The sequence below is a fragment of the Mirounga angustirostris genome, unplaced genomic scaffold (genome assembly GCF_029215605.1).
Source record: "Mirounga angustirostris isolate CCGP_5_RB_7025 unplaced genomic scaffold, mMirAng1.0.hap1 SCAF_13, whole genome shotgun sequence".
NCBI classification, from domain to species: Eukaryota; Metazoa; Chordata; class Mammalia; order Carnivora; family Phocidae; genus Mirounga; species Mirounga angustirostris.
Window position 1 is genome coordinate 93,160,276 of NW_026991721.1, and position 22,715 is coordinate 93,182,990.

Consider the following 22,715-nt stretch of genomic DNA (forward strand, 5'->3'; position numbering starts at 1 on the left):
CGGACTTCAAGCTCTATTACAAAGCTGGCATCATCAAGACAGTATGGTACTGGCACAAAAACAGGCACATAGATCAGTGGAACAGAATAGAGAGCCCAGAAATGGACCCTCAACTCTATGGTCAACTCATCTTTGACAAAGCAGCAAAGAATGTCCAATGGAAAAAAGACAGTCTCTTCAACAAATGGTGTTGGGAAAATTGGATAGCCACATGCAGAAGAATGAAACTGGACCATTTCCTTACACCACACACAAAAATAGACTCCAAATGGTTGAAAGACCTCAATGTGAGACAGGAGTCCATCAAAATCCTAAAGGAGAACACAGGCAGCAACCTCTTCAACCTCAGCCACAGCAACTTCTTCCTGGAAACATCGCCAAAGGCAAGGGAAGCAAGGGTAAAAATGAACTATTGGGACTTTATCAAGATAAAAAGCTTTTGCACATCAAAAGAAACAGTTAACAAAACCAAAAGACAACCGACAGAATGGGAGAAGATATTTGCAAATGGCATATCAGATAAAGGGCTAGTATCCAAAATCTATAAAGAACTTATTAAACTCAACACCCAAAGAACAAAGAATCCAATCAAGAAATGGGCAGAAGACATGAACAGACATTTTTCCAAAGAAGACATCCAAATGGCCAACAGACACATGAAAAAGTGCTCAACATCACTTAGCATCAGGGAAATCCAAATCAAAACCTCAATGAGATATCACCTCACACCAGTCAGAATGGCTAAAATTAATAAGTCAGGAAATGACAGATGTTGGTGGGGATGCGGAGAAAGGGGAACCCTCCTACACTGTTGGTGGGAATGCAAGCTGGTGCAGCCAGTCTGGGAACAGTATGGAGGTTCCTCAAAAAGTTGAAAATAGAGCTACCATATGATCCAGCAATTGCACTACTGGGTATTTACCCCAAAGATACAAATGTAGGGATCTGAAGGGGTACGTGTACCCCAATGTTTATAGCAGCAATGTCCACAATAGCCAAACTATGGAAAGAGCCAAGATGTCCATCAACAGATGAATGGATAAATAAGATGGGGTGTGTGTACACACACACACACACACACACACACACACACACACACACAGGAATATTATGCAGCCATCAAAAGGAATGAAATCTTGCCATTTGCAATGATGTGGATGGACTGGAGGGTATTATGCTGAGCAAAATAAGTCAATCAGAGAAAGACATGTATCATATGACCTCACTGATAGGAAGAAGTCTTAATTAATCTCAGGAAACACACTGAGGGTTGCTGGAGTCATGGGGGGTGGGAGGGATGGGGTGGCTGGGTGGTAGACACTGGGGAGGTTATGTGCTATGGTGAGCGCTGTGAATTGTGTAAGACTATTGTATCACAGACCTTTACCTCTGAAACAAATAATACATTATATGTTAAAAAGAAGAAGAAGAAGATAGTAGGAAGGGAAGAATGAAGGGGAGGAAATCGGAGGGGGAGACAAACCATGAGAGACTATGGACTCTGAGAAACAAACGGAGGGTTCTGGAGGGGAGGGGGGTTGGGAGGATGGGTTAGCCTGGGGATGGGTATTAAAGAGGGCACGTTCTGCATGGAGCACTGGGTGTTATATGCAAACAATCATGGAACACTACATCAAAAACTAATGATGTGATGTATGGTGATTAACATAACATAATAAAAAAAATAAGCTTCTTTCTAAATAATTGTTTTAAAAAATACAAGTGATAGACATTCTGAATATTTTTAAATTTCCAATTGAAAATTAGCAAAAAACCTGTAACCCCATATAGTTTTCATTTAGGTATAGTTTCCCTTTTTATTAGGTGAGCTAAGCATATAAGTAAGTGTTACCAAAAGCTTTTCATATCTGAAGCATATCATAGCATATTTAGAGCCACAGCCAAACCAGGAAGCATTGGTCAACAGATTTAGCAAGTAGGTTAAGCCTGAGGATGCACCTAATGGTGTGTGTTTTTTCTGGGCCATTTTTTCCATGCTATGTACATTTTTTTTTTAACTTTCCCTCCCACCCCACCCCCCACTCCAGCAACCCTCAGTTTGTTTCCTGAGATTAAGAATTCCTCATATCAGTGAGGTCATATGATACATGTCTTTCTCTGATTGACTTATTTCGCTCAGCATAACACCCTCCAGTTCCATCCACGTCGTTGCAAATGGCAAGATCTCATTCCTTTTGATGGCTGCATAATATTCCATGATACATATTTTTTTTTTAAACAAAACTGATTCACTTTTAGGTCCTTGTGTAACCTGCCTTTTTGCTAAATAGCTCATGAAAAACTTTCTATATCAGTAAATATATATCTACATAATAATCATTTTTAAAGTTTGTCAAGTATTCCATTAACAAGCTTTTGCAGCTAAAGTCATAAATGGCAGCTATCTCACCCATAAAAACACTTCAGGGACACTGTCCAAGGCAATATCATTAAGCTAGACAGTGTCATCATGCATGACTTCTAATTTCATTTATCATACAGTATGTATACCTGCAATTTTATCTTACATAACCTCCCCTGACCATTATTTAATACACCTAAGTGGATGGCTTCTTTGGATGAAAAATAAGGAAAATAAACTATAAAGCTTCAGAATTAGTCTGTAGAATTACAGTTCAGTAATTCATAAATTTACTCTGGGCATTCCAAGTCCCCAACTTGACTGTAGCTGATAAGTCCATTATCAGAACACACCATGCGACCACAATTTCACACCCTGCTCTGAACTACCCTGCTTCTCAGTCTCAGCTGTACACTAAACTACATCCGAGTGTAATAATGTGGCACATCAACTCTTCTTGGTAGATGATTTAAAAAAAAAAAAAAAAAACAGCAAAAAAACCCCAAACAAACCCAACATTGCCAAATGAAATGTGAATTCTGACTCTTGGTCAGTCCTTGGGATTATGCTTTTTTTAGTAGGGCACTGCTACTCTCTTCACTTAGCACAGCACTTGGCTTCACCTTGAAAGCATGACAGACATTAAAATATCTACCCCAGATTCATTTGCTTCATTATTATTAGTGGCACCAAAGATGTGCATAAAACTGTGTCTCTATGCTATGGGCAAGTAGGACTTCAGAGCTGTCTGTATTGTCTACTAAAGAACTACATTGTACACGCAGCACGTCTGATGTTGGACAGAGTCTGTTTTCTCATCTACAACAGCACGTTAGCAAACATGACTTCCTGTCATGCCCAGGGTCTACTAGATGTAAACACAGCACTTGAAATTTCTGATCTGAATGCTCCAGCCCACGAATTTTATGATTTTGATGGAAAAGTATTTGAGAAGACAAAAGTTAAGAAAACACTGCTATTTAAAAAATAAAATAAAAATAAACACATACATAAAAAAGAAAATACTGCTATTTAGACTTAAGTACCTCCTTATGTGAAAATATTTCTAAGCACTTCTTTCTTGATTTGCACAGCTTCTTACTGTCCAGAAATGTTGGCTTAAGTGAGTTGTCTATATCCTATGAAATCAGGCATTCTGAAATATATATATAAAAAAAAAGCACTTTCCATACACTTTCAGCAATCACAAGAACAATGAAAAAAGTTTAACAGTCACTATACCTTTTATTTCAATGGCTTCTAAGGAGAGTTCCCTCTTAATTTCCCCTCTCGACTCCTTCACCAACAAATTTGCATCCAGCCCTACCTTTCTATGCAGCCAGATTCCATTTGGGAAAATCTCAAGGCTTTAATGTTGCACTCACTCAAAATTCAAGAGGTAGATACATTTATTCTTGAGTTGAAGTTCCCCAAAAGCCAAGTGTCCCCACACCGAGATTCACAATCTTTTAAAGCCTAGATATTTCCATAACCACCTTCTGAAATAGACAAACTAACACTTATCTCTGTTTACAGGACACTAAACTGTGGTGACTTGTTTGAGTTTCAATGGTCCAATCAGCATGCTAAGTCATACTTTTTGTACCCCTATTCTGTTGAGTCATGCATGCTATCTTTACTAAAAACAAGAATATTTCATGTCAACAGTATATGGCATCACACACAAATCATAGAAATACAACTTATTAAAATAACTGAAAACCTTTACAGCCAAAACACCTCTTATAACCATATCAATGTACCCGAACCACAAAACTAAGTAGCAGGACTGACTGGTCTAGTCACCAAAGGTGCAAAAATTATCAACTTCCTGTTCTCACCAAAAAGCAATGGATATTAGTCTCTCTTTTTTTTTTTTTTTTTAAGATTTTATTTATTTATTTGACAGAGAGAGCAAAAGAGCACAAGCAGGGGGAACAGCAGAGGGAGAGGAAGAAGCAGGCCCCCTTCTGAGCAGGGAGCCTGATGCGGGAGTCGATTCCAGGACCCCAGGATCATGACCTGAGCCGAAGGCAGATGCTTAACCATCTGAGCCACCCAGGCGCCCGGATATTAGTTTCTTGAACAGAGTAGTTTTCATTAGAAGAAAATCATATATGCAGGCTATCTTTCAGCTGTGAATACACAAGTTTAAGGCCATTACTCAGCTGTTTACAGAAGAGATTACTCCCATTATCTCTCCTCCTGAACACCTACAGAAGTTATCAAGTTAAAACAAGGCCTTATTAGGAACAAACTACTAGTTCACTACTCTGCATGCAACCTTCTAGAGTTGTTTACAAACCATTCTGGCTCATAACCAGGGATTACCAGAATGTTAAACATCAGCCACACAGAGAAGTTGCAAAGTTTACAAGTCACTTAAAAAAAAAAAAAAATTCACTAGCCCCTTCACATTTAGTGTTATGGAGGTATTGCCCAAGGGTAACACCTGCCATTCTAAAACCAAACTGCCTGGAGGTAAGTCAGGACTGACTCCACTACTCTGTGTGGTGGTGGGCAAATTACTTGGGTTCTCTGAGTCCTGTCCATAAAAAGGGGTAAGAGATAGCCCCTAGCTCATAGCTCATAGGGTTGCTAAAGAATGGAGATAAAACGGGTAAAAAGTGTTTAGCACAGTGTCTGGCAACTAGAAAGAACTTAATAAATATCCATCTACTATTGCTTCTACTGCTACCCTATCACTACCACCATCACTACCCCGGGAGCATGGGAGCATTAATATACACCTCGGGGTATATTTTTGTTAAATAGATTTGATCTAATTTTTGGTCGCAGGACTATGCCAATTAGTGCCACTTAATTTTATGTATTCTTCAACACCTTGCTCAGAATATACTTCACAGATAAAGGTTTTCAGATATTGCCTGCCATAATGATCTGTTTCCTTTGAGCTGAGCTCATGGAATCTGTTGCCTAAAACTTTCAGTGGGCAATTAATCAATCACATGTTGGCATGGCATCATTTTTGTCCCACATGCCATTATCATTTGAACTGTGCATAGTGATGTGATTTTCACCTGTTTGTGTCTCACGGCCTTAGACTGTATAGATCTTGAGGGAAATGACCATACCATAATGCCTCTTTGTATCTATCCAGGGCTGGAATTTTGCATATAATTGGCACTCCATAAATGTGCTAATCAATGAGTTTTCTAATCACTTCTGAGTGTGTATATGAAATGTATTTTACAAAATAAAAAAAAGCAGGTTTGTTAATAAACTCAGAGATCTGAGTACTTGTGAACAAAAATGCTTCGTAGCTACCACTGAAATGCATAATTATGTGTACCTCTCCATGGAGATTCCAAAAATGAGAGATGAAATGATAGAGCAATGAATCAGGAGCAGTCAGAAATACTTGCTACCTAGCACAAGTTAAATTCTTCTGCAAAAACTATAGCCACAACAAATTTAATACCGATTATTTTAGTATCCATATACTTTACATTTCATACACAAAAGCTAATGATTTCTGCCATACTTCAGAACAATAGGCACTGTTTGGTAACTAAAGATGAATATACGTGCCTTTCTGGTGAGAATGTAAAATGGTATAGCTGCTGTGGAAAACAGCATGGCAGTTCCTCAAAAAATTAAACCTGTAATTACAGTATGATCCAGCAATCCTACTTGTAGATATATAAAAAAACTGAAAGCTTGAACTTGGGAAGACTTGTACACCAATGTTCATAGCAGCATTATTCACAACAGCCAAAAGATGAAAATGACCCCACTATCCATGGATGGATAAGTGGATAAGGAAAATGTGGTCTATCCATATGATGGAATATTATTTAGCTTTGAAAAGGAAAGAAATTGTGACCCATGAATGAACTTTGAAGACAATGGTAAGTGAAAGAAACCAGATACAAAAGGACAAATACCATATGGTTATGCTTGTATGAGGTAGCTGGAGTAGCCAAATTCATAGAGACAGAAAATAGAATGATGGTTGCCAGGGGCTAGGGAAGAGTGGGGAATAAGGAGTTCCTGATTCATGAAGACAGAGTTTCAGTTTGGGAACATGCAAAAGTTCTGGAGAGGGATGGCACCGTGAATGTACTTCATGCCACTGAACTATACACTTAAAAATGTTGCTTAAATGGTACATTTTATATTTTACCACAATAAAAATATTTCAAAAAATTAAGGAATAAAATATATGCTGTGTATGTAAAAAAAGATGAACATAGGTGAAGCCCAAAATTTCTGGTTATTACTCTCTCAGCTCACTTATCAAATTAACACCAATTCACTTAAGAATCTTAAATGGTGAGGGCGCCTGGGTGGCTCAGATGGTTAAGCGTCAGCCTTCGGCTCAGGTCATGATCCCAGAGTCCTGGGATCGAGTCCCGCATCGGGCTCCCTGCTCCGCGGGAAGTCTGCTTCTCCCTCTGCCTCTCTCTCTCTCTGTCTCTCATGAATAAATAAATTAAAAAAAAAAAATCTTAAATGGTGAGTAAAGGATAAACTAGCCAAGTCTCAATAAATGCATTTTGTGAGAGGTTTGATTTATGAAGTATACAATCTTCATTTATCTTTCTTGGACTCCTTTACCTATGTTCACATGGAGAAATACCACTAACGGATGAAGAATTAATAGAGTTAATTTTAAAATTAACATTTTAAAAACCTCCAAAGGGCACTTGCCTTTACAAAACTTACGCCCTAAGTTACTAAGAGCGCCTATGAGAAAATATGATCCTCACACAAAAGTCACAATAATAAGGGTTTAATAATTTACACTTGTTTTCAACATTTTAAGGCCTGCAATTCTTTCCTAAAATTCATTTATCTATGAACTAAATAATGATACTGAGATTATAAATAAAAATATTCTCTAACAAAAAGTGTTTTTATTGAGACAATGGCATTTAGCAATCAGAACTTAGTATCTGAGAGATCCATTGCATTAAGTTATTCTTAAAATAAAATGTTATAAAGACATATGTACATTATTCTCTTAAAATAAAATGTTATAAAGACATGTGTAAGCATGAGAGAGGAAAAAAAAAGTGCTGAAGGTAATGGTTTCCTGAAAAACTGCTTCTCACAAGATTTCATAGTATAGTTGAGCGTCATTATTACAGCATTATTTGCAAATTGGCCCACTCCATAAAATTTGTTTCTAACCCCAAAATCAGTACTTGCAGCATGTTCCTAGTTATTTGTAGATACTAATTTGAGGTGTCCAACGTGCATGCTTCCCGCTGAGATAGAACAGGGCCATGCTCTGTCATCCTGCGTCAGCTCTCCTACTGTAAACAAGTGCCCTTTTCGTGATTTAGTGCCATGTTTTTCACATTTTTGTGTGTTTTTGGTTGGTGAATTCACTACTGAAAACAGCTCCAAAGTGAACTGCGGAAGTGCTGCCTAGTCTTCTTACGTACAAGAAGCCTGTGGTATGTCTTATGGAGAAAATCCATGTTAGATAAGATTTACTGCGGCATGAACTATCAGTGCTATCCACTCTGAATTCAAAGTTAATAACTCAACAGTATATATTGAATAACGCATCTTTAAACAGACACACATACAAAAATGTAAAAAAAAAGGGGCGCCTGGGTGGCTCAGTCATTAAGCATCTGCCTTCGGCTCAGGTCATGATCCCAGGGTCCTGGGATTGAGCCCCACATAGGGCTCCCTGCTCGGTGGGAGGCCTGCTTCTCCCTCTTCCACTCCCTCTGCTTGTGTTCCCTCTCTTGCTGTCTCTCTCTATCAAATAAATAAAATCTTCAAAAAAAAAAAAAGTTTAAAAAAAATGTAGCAATCAGTTGACAAAACTGTTATGATCAGAAGCTGGCAGGAACCTAACCTTGTATCTCCTGTAGGAGCAATGGTTCCATATTTACTCATTCAGTGTTCATGGCAACTTTACATAAGTACCATAAAAAACAAGAATCAAGAACTGACTGTACTTTGTTAAACAATGGAGTGGGGGGAATCAATGGAATAGAAAAGACAGCCCACAAACAGGCCCATGCGAATATGGCAGCAAATGGCAAAGACATCAGTAGGAAAAGGTAAACTTCAGTAACTGGTCTCGGGACAAGTGATTATCAATCTGGGAAAAGGAAAGTGAATCGTCACCTCACAACACAGAAAAACTCAACTCCCAATAAAATGCGAAAGTCAAACTTTATCCCTATGAGAAGAAGAGAGTTATTTTTTCTCTAATAGGAGAAGAGCTTTAAGATCTTCATTTAGGGAAATATTTCATAAACAAAACAAAAAGAATCCATTAAGGAAAAATCAACAAGAAAAATAAAAAAATTTTGATCAAAAGACATTAAACATGAAAAACTACAAATCAGAAACTGGAAAAAGATGCTCCCAACACATGTAACTAATACGGAGAACTCCTAAAAATAATAAGAAAAAGGCAAACAATCCAATAGAAAAATGACAAAAGACATGAACAGTATTTAACAGAAGATAAAATTCAAATGACTAATATATGTAAAAGATGTTAAAATTTAATAATATTCAGAAGTGAAAATGAAAATCTCAGTAAAATACTACTTTATATAAATCAGCAAAACTTAAAAACTCTGGGGCAGCTGGGTGGCTCAGTCGGTTGGGCATCTGCCTTTGGCTTGGGTCATGATCCTGGGGTCCTGGGATCGAGACCCACATTGGGCTCCCTGCTCAGCGGGTAGCCTGTTTCTCCCTCTCCCTCTGCCTGCTGTTCCCCCTGCTTGTGTGAGCTCTCTCTCTTGCTTTCTCTGCTAAATGAATAAATAAAATCTTAAAAAAAAAAAAAACAACTTAAAAGTTCTGATAATACCAAAGTATCAGAGAAAATGTAGAACAGAAACTCTTTCACTGCTAGTGGGAATACAAATATCTTGATAAAAACTGGTATGAATACCTTGCAACACTTTATCATTGTCTAGTGAAGTGGAAGATGCACGTACCCTGTAATATAGCAATTCTACTTCTCAGTGTAAAATCTATGGGGACTTGTAATATGCGCACCAGGAAACAAGCACAAGAATGTCCACAACAATACTGCGTGAAATTTTGAAAATCCTGGCCCAAAAAAGGCCCTTATATCCAAGAACAGGTAATGGGATAAATTACATTATACTCATAAATGAAATGTTACAGAGCAATGGAAATTAACAATTGATAGTTCTCTATGGTTTTCTAAGCAAAATGAATGACTTTTAAAATCAAGAAATTGAAGACACAAATACATGGAAGCATATTCCGTGCTCATGGATTGGAAGAATTCAGATTGTTAAAATGTCCACACTACCCAAAGTAATACAGATTCAATGCAATACTTATCAAAATTCCATTGGCATGCTTCACAGAACTAGAACAAATTATTCTAAAATTTGTATGGAACTATAAAAAACCTGGAACAGCCAAAGCAACCTTGAGAAAGAAGAAAGCTGGAAGTATCATGCTACCTAATTTCAAACTAGGCTATAAAGCTACAACAATCAAAACAGTATGGTATAGATAAAGGGGATTAAGGGTACTTATCTTGAGGAGCACTGAGAAATGTAAAGAATTATAGAATCACTGTATTGTACATTTGAAACTATTATAACACTGTACATTAATTATATTCCAATTTTTTTAAGTGTGGTATTGGTACAAAAACAGACACACAGATCAATGGAACAGAACTGAGAGCCCAGAAATAAACCCACACAGATATGGACAATTAATCTACAACAGGAGTGTACAATGGAGGACCGTCTTCAATAAATGGTGTTGGGAAAACTGAACAGCCACGTGCAAAAGAAAAAAACTGTATCACTATCCTATACCATACACAAAATTAACTCAAAATGGATTAAAGGCTTGAATGTGAGACCTGAAACCATAAAATTCCTAGAAGAAAACATAAATGGTAAGCTCCTTGACCTCAGTCTTAGCAGAATCTTTGTGGATCTGACTCCAAAGGCAAGGGCAACAAAAACAAAAATAAACAAATGGGACTACGTCAAACTAATGTGCTTATGCACAGTGAAGGAAACCATCATCAAAACAAAAGGCAACCTACTGAGTGGGAGAAGATATTTACAAACCACATATCTGATAAGGGGTTAATACCCAAAATATACAAAGAACTCTACAACTTAACAACAAAAAAAATCCAAACAACCCGATCAAAAAATGGGCAGGGGATCAAAATAAATATTTCTCCAAAGAAGACATACATATGGCCAATAGGCACATGAACGCTCACCATCACTATTAGGGAAATGCAAATCAAAACCCAAAATGAGATTATCATTTAACACCTGTTAAAATGGCTATTATCAAAAAGCAAAGAAACAAGTGTTGGCGAGGATGTGGAGAAAAGGGAACCCTTGTATACTGCTGGTGGGATTGTAAATTGACGCAGCCACTGTGGAAAACAGTATGGACATTCCTCAAAATATGAAGAATAGAACCACCATATGACCCAGCTATATCCCACTTTTGGGTATTTATCCAAAGAATACAAAAACACTAATTCAAAAAGATATGCACCCCTATGTTCACTACAGCGTTATTTACAATCGTCAAGATATGGAAACAACCTAACTGTCCATCGACAGGTAGATGCATAAAGATGAAGTGGTATATTCATACAACGGATAGTACTCAGCATAAAAAAGAATGACATCTTGCCACCTGCAACAATATGGATAGACCGTAAGGGTATTATGCTAAGTGAAATAAGTCAGACAAACACCATATGATTTCACTCAAAAGTGGAATCTAAAAAACAAAACAAATGAACAAACAAAATACAACAAAAATAAACTCATAGATACTGAGGATAGAATGATGGTTATCAGAGGGGAAAGGTGGCTGTGGGGAGTGAGATAGATGAAGAAGGTCAACTGACTGGTGATGGATGGCAACTAGACTTATGGTAGTGACCACTCTGTAGTGTATGCAGATGTGAATTATAAACCTGTATACATGAAACTTGTATTTAAAAAAAAAAACACTGTTGAAAGGATAAAATAATCACAATTATATATATATATATAAATATATATATATATAGTACAATTCCACTTACACAAAATGCAAAAACAGAATATTAATCATCGTATTGTTTAGGGTCTCATACATATGTAATACAAACTATGAAGAAAAGTCAGAGAGTAACAAACCCAAAATTCAGGGTTGTGGTATCCTTGGAGGGCAGGGCTGTATTATCAGGCAGAGGCACACAGAGGGCAAAAACAGAACTCTTATTCCCCTCTTCAAGCCTGTTCTTCCTCCACCAGTCCCCACCTTTGGAGCTGTATTTGGTTTCTCTCTTCCTCTCACACCCTCATGCAATAATTAATCAGCAAGGTTTATCAGCAGTATCTCTCAAACCCAACTCTTTCCATCCCCATTACTTTACTCTGGTTGAAGCCTTCATCCTCTCACTGGGACTGCTGCGATAGCTCCCTTCCTGGTCTCTCACGACTATACAACGCATCCTCCACAACGAAGCCAAGTGATCTTTTCAAAATACTAAGTCAAATCATGTCCTTTCAGTTCTCCAAAGGCTTTGTTCCCTTCACACTTAGAGTGAAGCCCAATCTCTATCGGGGTCTTCAGGGCTCCCTCCAATCTGTTCTCTGCTCACCTCTCTGACCTCACCTCCTCCCACCCACTAGGTTTCAGCCAGCATGGTTTCCTACTTTTCAAAACTTGCCAGGCTGATTCCCTCTAAGACATTCTCACAGGAATGCCTTTTACCTGGCTCTTGGTTTTGCTGGCTTCATCTCAGCATCCAAGCCTCAATTTTAAACACAAATGTTACCTTCTCGACAAGGCTGCCTCTGACCAACCCATCAAAAATAGCCCCACTGCTACCATCAATCACTCCAGCCTCTCTCATTCTTTATGGAACTTTCCAGTATATGTTAATTTAGGGCTTCAGTCCCTTTCCACCAGAACCTAAGTCCCACAAAGGTAAAGATTTGTCGGTCCAGCTCAGTGTGACATGCAGGAATATCTGGCACAGGGCAACAAATATTTGCCGAATGAATTAAAGAGTGAATTTTACTTTGATGTAACACCTTCTGGCAGTGAAATGAAAATCAAGTACACTGGTGATGAGTATGACAAAATCGAAAGAGAAATTAAGAAAATCACCGGAAGAGCACTAATCTCAGAACTTTTAAATTATCCTTTTCTTAACAGTGCCAGTAATAGATCACATTCCTAAGGGCCATTAATGAATTATTAGCAAAAGTTTCACAAAGCCACAGTCTGGAGTTTTGGAAATGTGTCATCTTGTTCAAATCTGTTTTTAGAAGAGCACTGTGAGTAAGAGCACGGGGCTTCAGTTAGGCCTAAGTTCAATCACAGATCTGCACTGGAATTTGAACAAGTTACTTACCTCTTTATGCCTGCCTTCTCATTTGTAAAATGGAACTATTAATAGCTATTTCGTAGTCATTAGTCACTGTGAAGATTAAATGACGTTTTTAAAGCATCTAGTTGTATCTGACATGCAGTAAGTAGTCAACAAATTGTCATTATTATTATTATGAATGCTGAGAAAGAAGTCCAGACAAATGGGACAGCTCAAAAACTGTGTGTACCTACTGCAATGTAAAGCATAATGCTAGGTAAGTAATTCTCAAATTTTACTGTACAGAAGATCCACCTAGGCAAATCCCAAGATTCTGATTTACTAAGTTGAGGGTGGAATTTTCAGAGACCTGCAATTTTCACCACAAATTCAGTCAATTCTGATTCACTTGGTCCATGAACTCTGATAAACCCTGTGCTAGGTGTCCTAAAGATTAGAGGTTATTTGAGCCTCCTGTCCTCTATGAATTTTCAATCTAACAGGGGTACAAACAACATATACAAATAATACAAAGCAATGTAGGAAAAGTAGTGTAGATAGTACAGGCAAGAAAGACTTTAAGGAAGAAGGGTCATCTGTAATAAAATGATGAGTAGGAATTCATGAAGAACACATTTCCCAGACTTTCAGGAATAATGTTACAAAAGAAAGTACAATGAGCAGACAGCTTGGCAGGAACAGAGGATCTGCAGTTAGGATGGAAAAACAATGTCAGGAAAAAAAATAGAGGCTCTAGAATACCATCAGTGTCAACCTAAACAGTATGGGCTTTATTCAGTGCTGGCACTAGGAAGTTAATGGTTTTTGAGGAGAGAAATGATAAATTCGGGTGTTGTTCTTTGGAAGAGTACTCTGATGAAGCTATGCAAGATCAAGTAGAACGAGAATAACAGACAATGGCAATAGTGAGGCTGTTAGCACTCTAATCTCAAAAAAATGAAAGTCAGGAGAGGGTAACGAAAACAACTGGAAAGGAAGGGAACGGCAACGCTTAATGACTCAGGCAGGTAGGGCAAAGGCAACAATCACAGCTGACTGCTTCACTCTGAAAGTCCAAATTGTATCACTGTCAGTTTCATGTTACTTTTTAGAACTTTTTCTTATATAGCTAATTAGACTAAGTATATAAAGAGTTCACTTAAAACACAGCCCACAATTAAGAGGTCAGTAAATAGGCCTCTGACCAGCCAAAATACATATCACATAGTTCATACACTAAAAAGAGTATTTGTGTATATATAATAAACATATATACATATACAATAGAAAGAACATTATTCAGAGCTGCATAATCTTATTTTACACAAAGTTCTAACAAATATAAGCATCTAATTTCCAAACCCACAGCAGTTTGGAAGCAAAAATTTGGAGAAAAGAGCCTGCTATAGGTGGACATACCTAAGAGTCTGAGGTTCAAGAGAAAAAATGAAAACTATAAAAAAGCACACACAATCACTCAGGGTAAGTTCTCCACAACTGTTTATTGACAGGTACACATGATTCCCAGAAAAACGAAATTAATGAGATTCTTCCTTCATGTTCCAAGCAACTACCACAAAAAGAAAGCTTTTAAACATTCTTTAAAGCTAAAGATTTCAAAACAAATATTCACCTGATAAAAAGATAATTTTTAAAGGATGGCTGATACATGCCAACATAGATCCTCTTACCAGTACCCAAGATATAGTCAATTAATATGTAATTTACAACACACAAAGTTTGAAGATGATTAAAAATGCTTTCATAAGGCATCTCATCAAGAATATGGCCCCAAGGATGAAGTTTAATTTGGGTAATTCTTTCCTGATGGCTATGACTTGGAATTCCATGTCCCAAATAATATGAAGGCATCCTCAACAAGAATTAACACCAATAAACTGGTCTTAAATACATACCCTATAAATTTACCTACTGAAATCAGGCAACATTACTTGACACTCAACATCATGTAACAATAGGCTGGATGACAATCTTTAAAAAGACTTTTAAACATAGCAAATTCATGAAGGTCTCTCACTTTGTTCACCAATACTTATTAATGTTCATTATAATACTGTTCATATAAAGACCTAATCTATTTTATAAACAGATGAAAACATCACGGGGGGGGGAAATTAGATGTTAACTGACTCAAAGTTACACTTAGGTTTATGATTAAGTTTAAAATATATACTAAAGCCATGAACCTTTATCTTTAATTACGTAGAATTATTAAACTATATATTATTGGAATAAGAAGAGTTTAGGTTTCAGCTTGAGAGTTTTTAAATAGCAGAAAAGCAAATCAGTGTATATTTACAACACTATAATATTAAAATTACCTTAAGTATATTGTAGGGATAAGTCAACTAAATGGAATTAGGCCTCTCGTTTTCTTTCACATGGCAAAGGATAGAGAAAATTAAAGCATACACTTCAAAAATTTCATAAAATAATCAGGCCAGATTAAGATATCAAAGATTAAGATTACGTTCCAAAATGCCAAATATGCTACGTCATAAATATGTAAACAAATAAAGCAGTCAGTTGCACCCCCACGCAAACCCATCTCCTTATAATCATCCTGGCTCTTTAGGAGCATACAACATGAGAACACTAACTGAAGCCAAAGAAATGTGCCTAGGAGACAGTGTTTTTCAAAGTGCAACCTGTGACCCACAAATCAATTTAGTGGATTTCAGTCAGCATTTTTAATGAAAGAGAACGGAACATAATAGAAATTATCAGAATGCATCACATGTAATAAGGGTAAACAGTGCTCTGTGAAACTTTTCATTCATATATAGGTATGTACTAGAAGATAATGTAAAAAGTACTTCTTAACATGGGGCATGATTAAAAAAAAAAAAAAAAGTCTGAAAGCTCTTACCCTAGAGATCTAGTTCTAATGCCTCAGTACCCAAAGGCTGAGTGTTTTCATTAGTCCTCAGCACCTACACCTAATCTCTTTGCTCAAGATGGCCTCTTGGAAACCAATTTAAGAGCTCCAGGGCAGCGTAAAAAGAACAGGGACAGCCCCAGCTAAGCCTGTGTCTGGACCTAAAAGGGTTGCTAACTTCCCCAAACAACAGCCCTAGGCGGTGCCTACAAGCTCTCCTTAACTGAGCAACCTTCAGACTAGAGCTCCTCCTTCCTCAACTGGCTGTTAACAGTTGAACTCTTCCAACCAACTTTCCTTAACTACAACTTCTAAAATCACTGTTTCAAGAGAAGACAGTATGAAATCTCGCTTCATCAATTCCCAGATGTCTTCCCGGGAGAGGATCTAGAACTCTGTACTCCCCGTTCTCAACAAAGAATGAAGCTCCACACAGGACCCTTACACTGCCCCCTTCCCAGATCCCAGGAAAGGGTACTCCTTCCAGGCCCCATCTTACTCCAATCCCCTCACTCTCAGCGTCTCCCAACTTGAGGGCAAAACGATTCTCCCAAAAGCCCGTCTTAAACTAACGCATCCTTTCATCAGCCGCCTGGAAGGAGCAGGCCTAGTGTCCCAAGAGCCTGGAAATGCCCGCCAGCTCCCTTCCCCACCAAACCTCCCTGGGGACATGTCCTCTACTCCCCCCCCCCCCCCCCCGCCCCTTTGGATACAGTAGTTCAGAGACAAAGTTTCCTATTTCCCCAGCACTCGTCTCCATCTCCTACCACCCAGGGGGCATCTTTCCATTCCCCACGCCCTGGTAAGGTGAGAAGCCGGGATTCTCCCAGGGACTCAGGCTCCTGCCTCCTCCCGTCCCCCCCCACCCGCCAGGCCCTCCGCCTCCTCCCAGCCCAGGGCCCTCCCTGCGCCTCCCCAGCCAGGCCAGGCCCCATTCTCCCTCCAGCCGCGGGCAGGTGGCCCATCCCTCCCTTCCTCCCAGGTAGGCCTCGTCCCGCTCCGGGTTCTTCCCCGCGTTTCCCCACATTGCGCCCCAGCAGGAACGGCCCTCCGCGCCTCGGCTCCGGAGGGGAGCGCTTGGGGCCTCGAGAAGCCGGCGGAGCCGGCGGGCCCGGGCTCCACTCACCCCTCAGCCCGGGAGGCGGGGGAGCTGCTGCGGCGGCTCCTCGGGCTGCGCCTCTCCTCCCCCCTCCCGGCCACTGCCGTCGCCGCCGCTCAGCGTCGGGCCTGGTCCCGGCCGGCCCCGGCCCGGCTCCGCTTCACCTCGTCCCCCACTCTGGCCGCCGGAGCCCAGTGTCCCGCATTGACCCGGAAGCAGCTTTCACGGCCCAACAACAACACGTGACCCTGCCGCACGTGTCACGTCCGCTGCGTGAATGGGAGGGGGCGCCGCGGGAGCAGATCCTCCTCCACCAACTCGGGTTGCCGTGGCAACGGGGAGGCCTGCGCAGGCCTGGTCCTCGCTGCTAACGCACTGCATCAGCTCTTCCGCTTGGCCGTCCGGAGGGGACACCCTAGGTGCCAAGGAGGAGTAAATTGTCCCATCAGAGTGCGGTGGGGACGGGTCAGAGCAGAGCCTGGGCAGCCGAGAGGCCGTGGCTTTACAGGAAGGAGCATTGGGCTGAACCTTTGCAGACCTACCTGGAATTTTGTCCTGGCTCTGTCACCAATTTTCTGTGTGACCCTGCTTCCTGCCCCTGGCTTCAGTTTCCTCACCAGGCGAGCTCTAGGCTGTAATCTAATAAAAATCCCAAGATGCTTTTGCATGAGGTTGTGCTAGCATTCTGACCTTTCTTCTGTGTCCCCTCTGCAAGGCCGGTGGCATCCTGAGCTTTCAGCGCTTTGGCACCAATGGAGTAATACCAATTTCCATGCATTGAGCACCTTCCAGGTACTAGGCACTGTACGCAGGCTATTTCTAATTTTAACAACTTGCAAAAGTAAGCATTTTGTAGAATTGAAAACTGAAGCTCACAGAGGTTCAGTGATGTGCCCAAGACCATCCAGTGAGTAAAAGTGATCAGACTGAGATTTGAATCCAGGTCAGTCTGGCGCCAAACTCAAGTCCATGCTCTCCACATTATGACATGCTATTACTCTAGCTCCAGATACATTATATGTGACCATTGGGCTGTGATTGCTTATGGACTTATCTGTCCATTTCTTTTGCAGGAACAAAATGGAATAGGGATGGTGCTGGCTGGTCCTGAAGAGAATTCAGCCTTGTATGGATATGTCAGCTGAAGTGCTAGGAATCGGAAAGGTCTATGTGCTACACACATAAGGTGTGTGTGTTTTTATGTGGTGTGTGTCATGGAGCTGGTGAGGAGTTGTGATATGCATGCACACTTATATATTGGTTCCTAGAGTGGGGGAGACAAAATTCTTTAAGGGGGACCCAATGGTAGCTTATCACCGCAACTCCTAGGGACTTACTAACTCTCTAATCGTGTTTTGTCTTACCCCATAGGTAGAGCTTAGAGAAGTTAGAGGGGGATAAAAGCCCAAAAGAGATGGCTTTTTTAAAAAGATTTATTTATTTTAGGGATAGAGAGAAAGCAGGGGGAGGGGCAAAGGGAAGGAATCTCAAGCAGACTCCCCGTTGAGTGCAGAGCCCAGAGTAGGGCTTGATCTCAAGATCTGAGATCACGACCTGAGCCAAAATCAAGAATCAGATGCTCAACTGACTGAGCCACCAAGGTGCCCCTCCAAAAGAACTGGTCAAAGAAAATGCTTTGAGGATCAAGAGGAGGGTGAGCCAAGCAGGGTGACTTAGGTTGCTGAGGTGGGGACTTTCCTCCTTCTGCAGAGAACAGAGCAGTACCTTCAAAATACCCTCAGTGGCAAGGACCAGAGAAGAACAAAGGGATATGTGCACAGAGGAGGAAGAACAAGGTTGATGCTGCATGGATATTTTGTTGATAGACTTCCCTGTGAGCTCAGGTACCACTGGGGACACACTGAAATACTCAGGAGGCTAGATGTCCTGTGAGCAGCTAGAAAAAGGCAAGAAATGTGGATCATTGGTGGACAATGTATATAAATACATATATGAGTATTGTCTGATTGGGTGTGATCAGTTATATATGTCTTTGTTTCTTTGAGATATCATCGAGTCATTTTGCTTTTGTTCCCATCTTTCTCCTTATAGAGCAAACTCCTGAAGACAAGATCAATTTCTCCACCCTTCTCCTGTCTATCTCCATAAGATGGCCAGAATTATGTTTCTCAAACTCCTATCTGATCATGTTATTTTCTGGAACTTAAAATCCTTCTGAGACTTTACTCTCAGGGTAAAGTCACAATTATTAACATGCTCCTCAAGGCTTTTCAGGGTCTGGAACCCTGCTGACTTCTCCAGTCTCATTTCTTGCCCTTTTATCCTCTTGCATTATTGCCCTCTGTTCAGCCTGGTAGCCACTAGCCACATGTGGCTATTTACATTTAAATTAATTAAAATTAAGTTAAATTAAAATTGCATTTCCTGAGTTACATGATACCACATTTCAAGTGCTCAGCAACCATATGTGACTAGTGGCTATCATATTGGACGCTACTGATACAGAATATTTTTATCATCATAGCAAGTTCTTTGGGCAGTGAGGCTCTATACTCTCAATACCTCATGTATGATATATACTGTGGGAATTTGCTCAGCTAAGCCCTTTGCTTGAAACGTTCTTCTTCCATGGGGCGCCTGGGTGGCTCAGTTGCTTAAGCGACTGCCTTCGGCTCAGGTCATGATCCTGGAGTCCCAGGATCAAGTCCCGGGATCGAGTCCCGCATCAAGTCCTGCATCGAGTCCCGCATCGGGCTCCGCATCGGGCTCCCTGCTCGGCAGGGAGTCTGCTTCTCCCTCTGACCCTCCCCTTCTCATGTGCTCTCTCTCTCTCAAATAAATAAATGAATAAAATCTTTAAAAAAAAAAAAACATTCTTCTTCCACCTCCTTGAATCTGAAAATTCTACACAATTGCTTATTTTGTTGTCTCCTTGATAAGCATGTAAGCCTCAATGAAGGCAGGAGCTAGGTCTATCTTGTTCCCCATTGATTCTCCATTATCTTCAAAGGATTGTCATGTAGAAGGAGAGAAGAAGTGTTGAACTAAAGTGAGAGGCAGTAAAAGAAAGGCAAATTTCTGGTCTGGTTGGTTTTTTTGTTTGTTTGTTTTTGTTTTTGTTTTTAGAAATTGTTGATAATTCAATTATTTTGACCTAGAAACAGCAATTTCATACGGTTCAACCTAATAGTAAGGAAGAACTTTGGAAGAATTGGAGCTGCTTCAGTTGGTTCTAATGAGTTCCCTGTCACTGGGATAGGTTAAGCCAAAGCAGACTGTTGGAACAATGTGTGAATATTTCCTGGATTGGGTAGACTGCTTGATTGGTCTGAGTCTAAGAATCTAAATCAGGGTTTCTCCTACTGATTCTTTAATTCAAGGGTTGAGTAAACCATAATGACAGTCATAGCTAGCCAAAGTCTATGTATCAGATACTGCTCAAGATACTTCACATAGATGATTTCCTTAATCCCCACAGTGATCGTATGAAGTCCATTTGGATTTACCAAGTGAGACTCAGGTTAAGCAATATATCCAGAACATACAGCTAGCAAATGGCAGAGGCTGAATCCATATTTAGGTCAGTATGAAGCTGAGCTCGTAATAACCCTGTAATTAAGGGATAGAGTTCTACCATGAAGTTTCAATCATATATTTGCACATCCTCTTAATGTAACAACTGTTGGTTTTATAATGAATATATTCCTTGCACTTAGGTAGTTTGGGGAAAACAGAGATGGATAAGGCGTGGCTCCTACAGTGTAGTTGGGAAGGTCATGCATATACTCAAATAATAGTGATAGAGAACAATTAATAGTATATTATTTTAAAAGGGAAGTCATCTTCTTAGCTGAAGGCATCTCTCAATAGGCAATAGGATGAGGACAGAATTATATGAGAATTCAATCATATATATGAGAATTACATGAAAACAACAACAGTACACATATGGGAACACAGGAGAAGGGAAAAACAACCACTTCACTTGAAAGAATAATGATTGGTTTGGAAATTAAGTCTGCAATATTAGTCCTGGTTTTTCCACTAACCGGCCATGTCACTGGACCTCTTCCTGCTTTATCTACCAAATAACCTGGACTGGAAAAACTACCAGGGTGAATAATTATAATTAAATAATAATTAAAATATTATGTATATACCTTTATTATACATACATGCATTTTCAAGAGAAAGTGTCAGAGATTCCATCAGATTTACAAAGAAATCACAACTCAAAAAAATGTTAGGTTTCATTGTCACTTTAAATTCTGCAATTCTGAGATTCTATATTTTATTTTTGTCAACATTATTGACATATCTGTCAGGAAATGGACTGTCATGCCAAGCTTACTGACCAAGCAAAGGGCAGAGATATTTTTATTTTAAACTGGAGAGTCATACCTAGAACGATTTAGAAAGTATCCAGATTTCCTTACTGGGCAGAATATGGTCTTAAAAAAACAATTCTTAATTTGCTTTTCTGCAATTTACATAAATGGATCAGTCATGTGGAGCTTAATTTTCAAGGAGGCCTTGCATTATTAAAAATCATTGGCAACAAATTGATGTAAGCCTTACTAACATACATACAGATTACTACACATACAAATGTACACAAATGTACAGCCCAATGAATTATCAAAAGCAAAAACCAGTGTAACACCACGCTACCAAGTCATCGAACATTGCCAGTTTCCCAAAGCCTCCTCCCTAGTCACTACAGCCGTTATTCTCCCCAAACTACTATTCTGACTTCTAATATTGTAGCTTATTTTCCCATTTTTAAACTTTATATAAGTGGAATCATATGAGATGATTTAAATGCTTAATGCTGTGAGAGTTATCCATTTGTTGCATATAGCTGTAGTTTACTGATTTTTGTTGCTAAATAGTATTTCATATTGTAATCACACTACCACTTATTTATCCATTCCCCTGTTGAAGGACATTTGGGCTATTTCCAGTTTTTAGTTATTGTGCATAATGCTGCTATAAACATTCTTGTGCTTAACTTTTACTGCACATATATACATATTTCTGTTGGGAATATGCCCAGGAATAAAATTAATGGATCTTAGCTTTGGATCAGAACTGTCCTAGAAATGTAGTACAAGTCGCCATCATATGTAATTTAAAATTTTCTAGTAGACACATTAAAAAAAGTTTTTTAAAAAGTGAAATTGATGTTAAGCATGCATTTTTAAAAAGATTTATCTATCTATCTATTTATTTATTTTTAGAGAAAGACAGAGAGTGTGAGCAGTGGGGAGGGGCAGAGGGAGAAGGAGAGAATCCCCAAGCTGACTCCCAACTCAGTGCAGAGCCCTGCATGGGGCTTGATCCTATGACCCCGAGATCATGACCTGAGTCAAAATCAAGAGTCAGACACTTAACCCACTGAGCCACCCAGGTGCCCCAAGCATGCATTTTATTAGCCCATGACATCCAAAATATTATCATTTCAACATGTTATCAAGATCAACATTATTAATCAGATATTTTACATTCTTTTATACGTATTAAATCTTCAAAGTCCAATATGTATTTTACATTTATAGCAATTTGGATTACCCACATTTCAAGTGTTCAATAACCAATGTGGCTATGAACTACTACATTGGATGGAGCATCTTTAGGTAATACTACCTAACAATATTCCAAAGTGGCTGTGTGCCAATTTACATTCCTGAAAGCAGTGTATGAGAGTTACAGTTGTTCCAAATCTTCATCAAAACCTGGTACTATGAGGGTGACTGGGTGGCTCAGTCAGTTAAGCGTCTGCCTTCGGCTCAGGTCATGATCCCAGGGTCTTGGGATTGAGCCCACCTGGATCCAGACCACCTGGGAATCCCTGCTCAGCGGGAAGTCTGCTTATCCATCCCTCTCCCTCTGCCCCTCCCCACTGGTCAGGCTCTCTCTCTCTCTCTCTCTCTCAAACAAATAAAATCTTTAAAAAAGCCAAACCAACCTGGTACTGTGAGCCTTTTTAATTTAGCCATTCTGATGGTTCTGCACTAGTATCTTATTTTGGATTAATTTGCATTTCCTTAATGACAAGGAA

At 39.5% G+C, this 22,715-nt stretch overlaps 1 protein-coding gene and 1 long non-coding RNA gene across 3 annotated transcripts in view; one reads left to right on the forward strand and one right to left on the reverse strand.

The window, feature by feature from the left end:
* The window catches only part of TBCEL (tubulin folding cofactor E like), an 89,479-nt gene extending 72,562 nt beyond the window's left edge, over positions 1-16,917 (reverse strand). The window contains exons 1-2 of one of the 2 annotated variants that reach the window (XM_064577319.1): positions 16,721-16,917; positions 3,409-3,518 (exon numbers count right to left, since the gene is read on the reverse strand). The gene's annotated coding sequence lies outside the window, so the exon portion shown is untranslated. The remainder of the gene's footprint in view (positions 1-3,408; positions 3,519-16,720) is intronic. The other variant, XM_045894824.3, reaches the window with a different exon arrangement.
* Positions 16,423-19,479, forward strand: LOC129046333 (uncharacterized). Its single transcript, XR_010407090.1, has 4 exons — positions 16,423-16,576; positions 17,767-17,879; positions 18,404-18,537; positions 18,746-19,479. It is a non-coding gene; the product is annotated as an uncharacterized LOC129046333 (long non-coding RNA).
* The last annotated feature ends 3,236 nt before the right edge of the window (positions 19,480-22,715 follow it).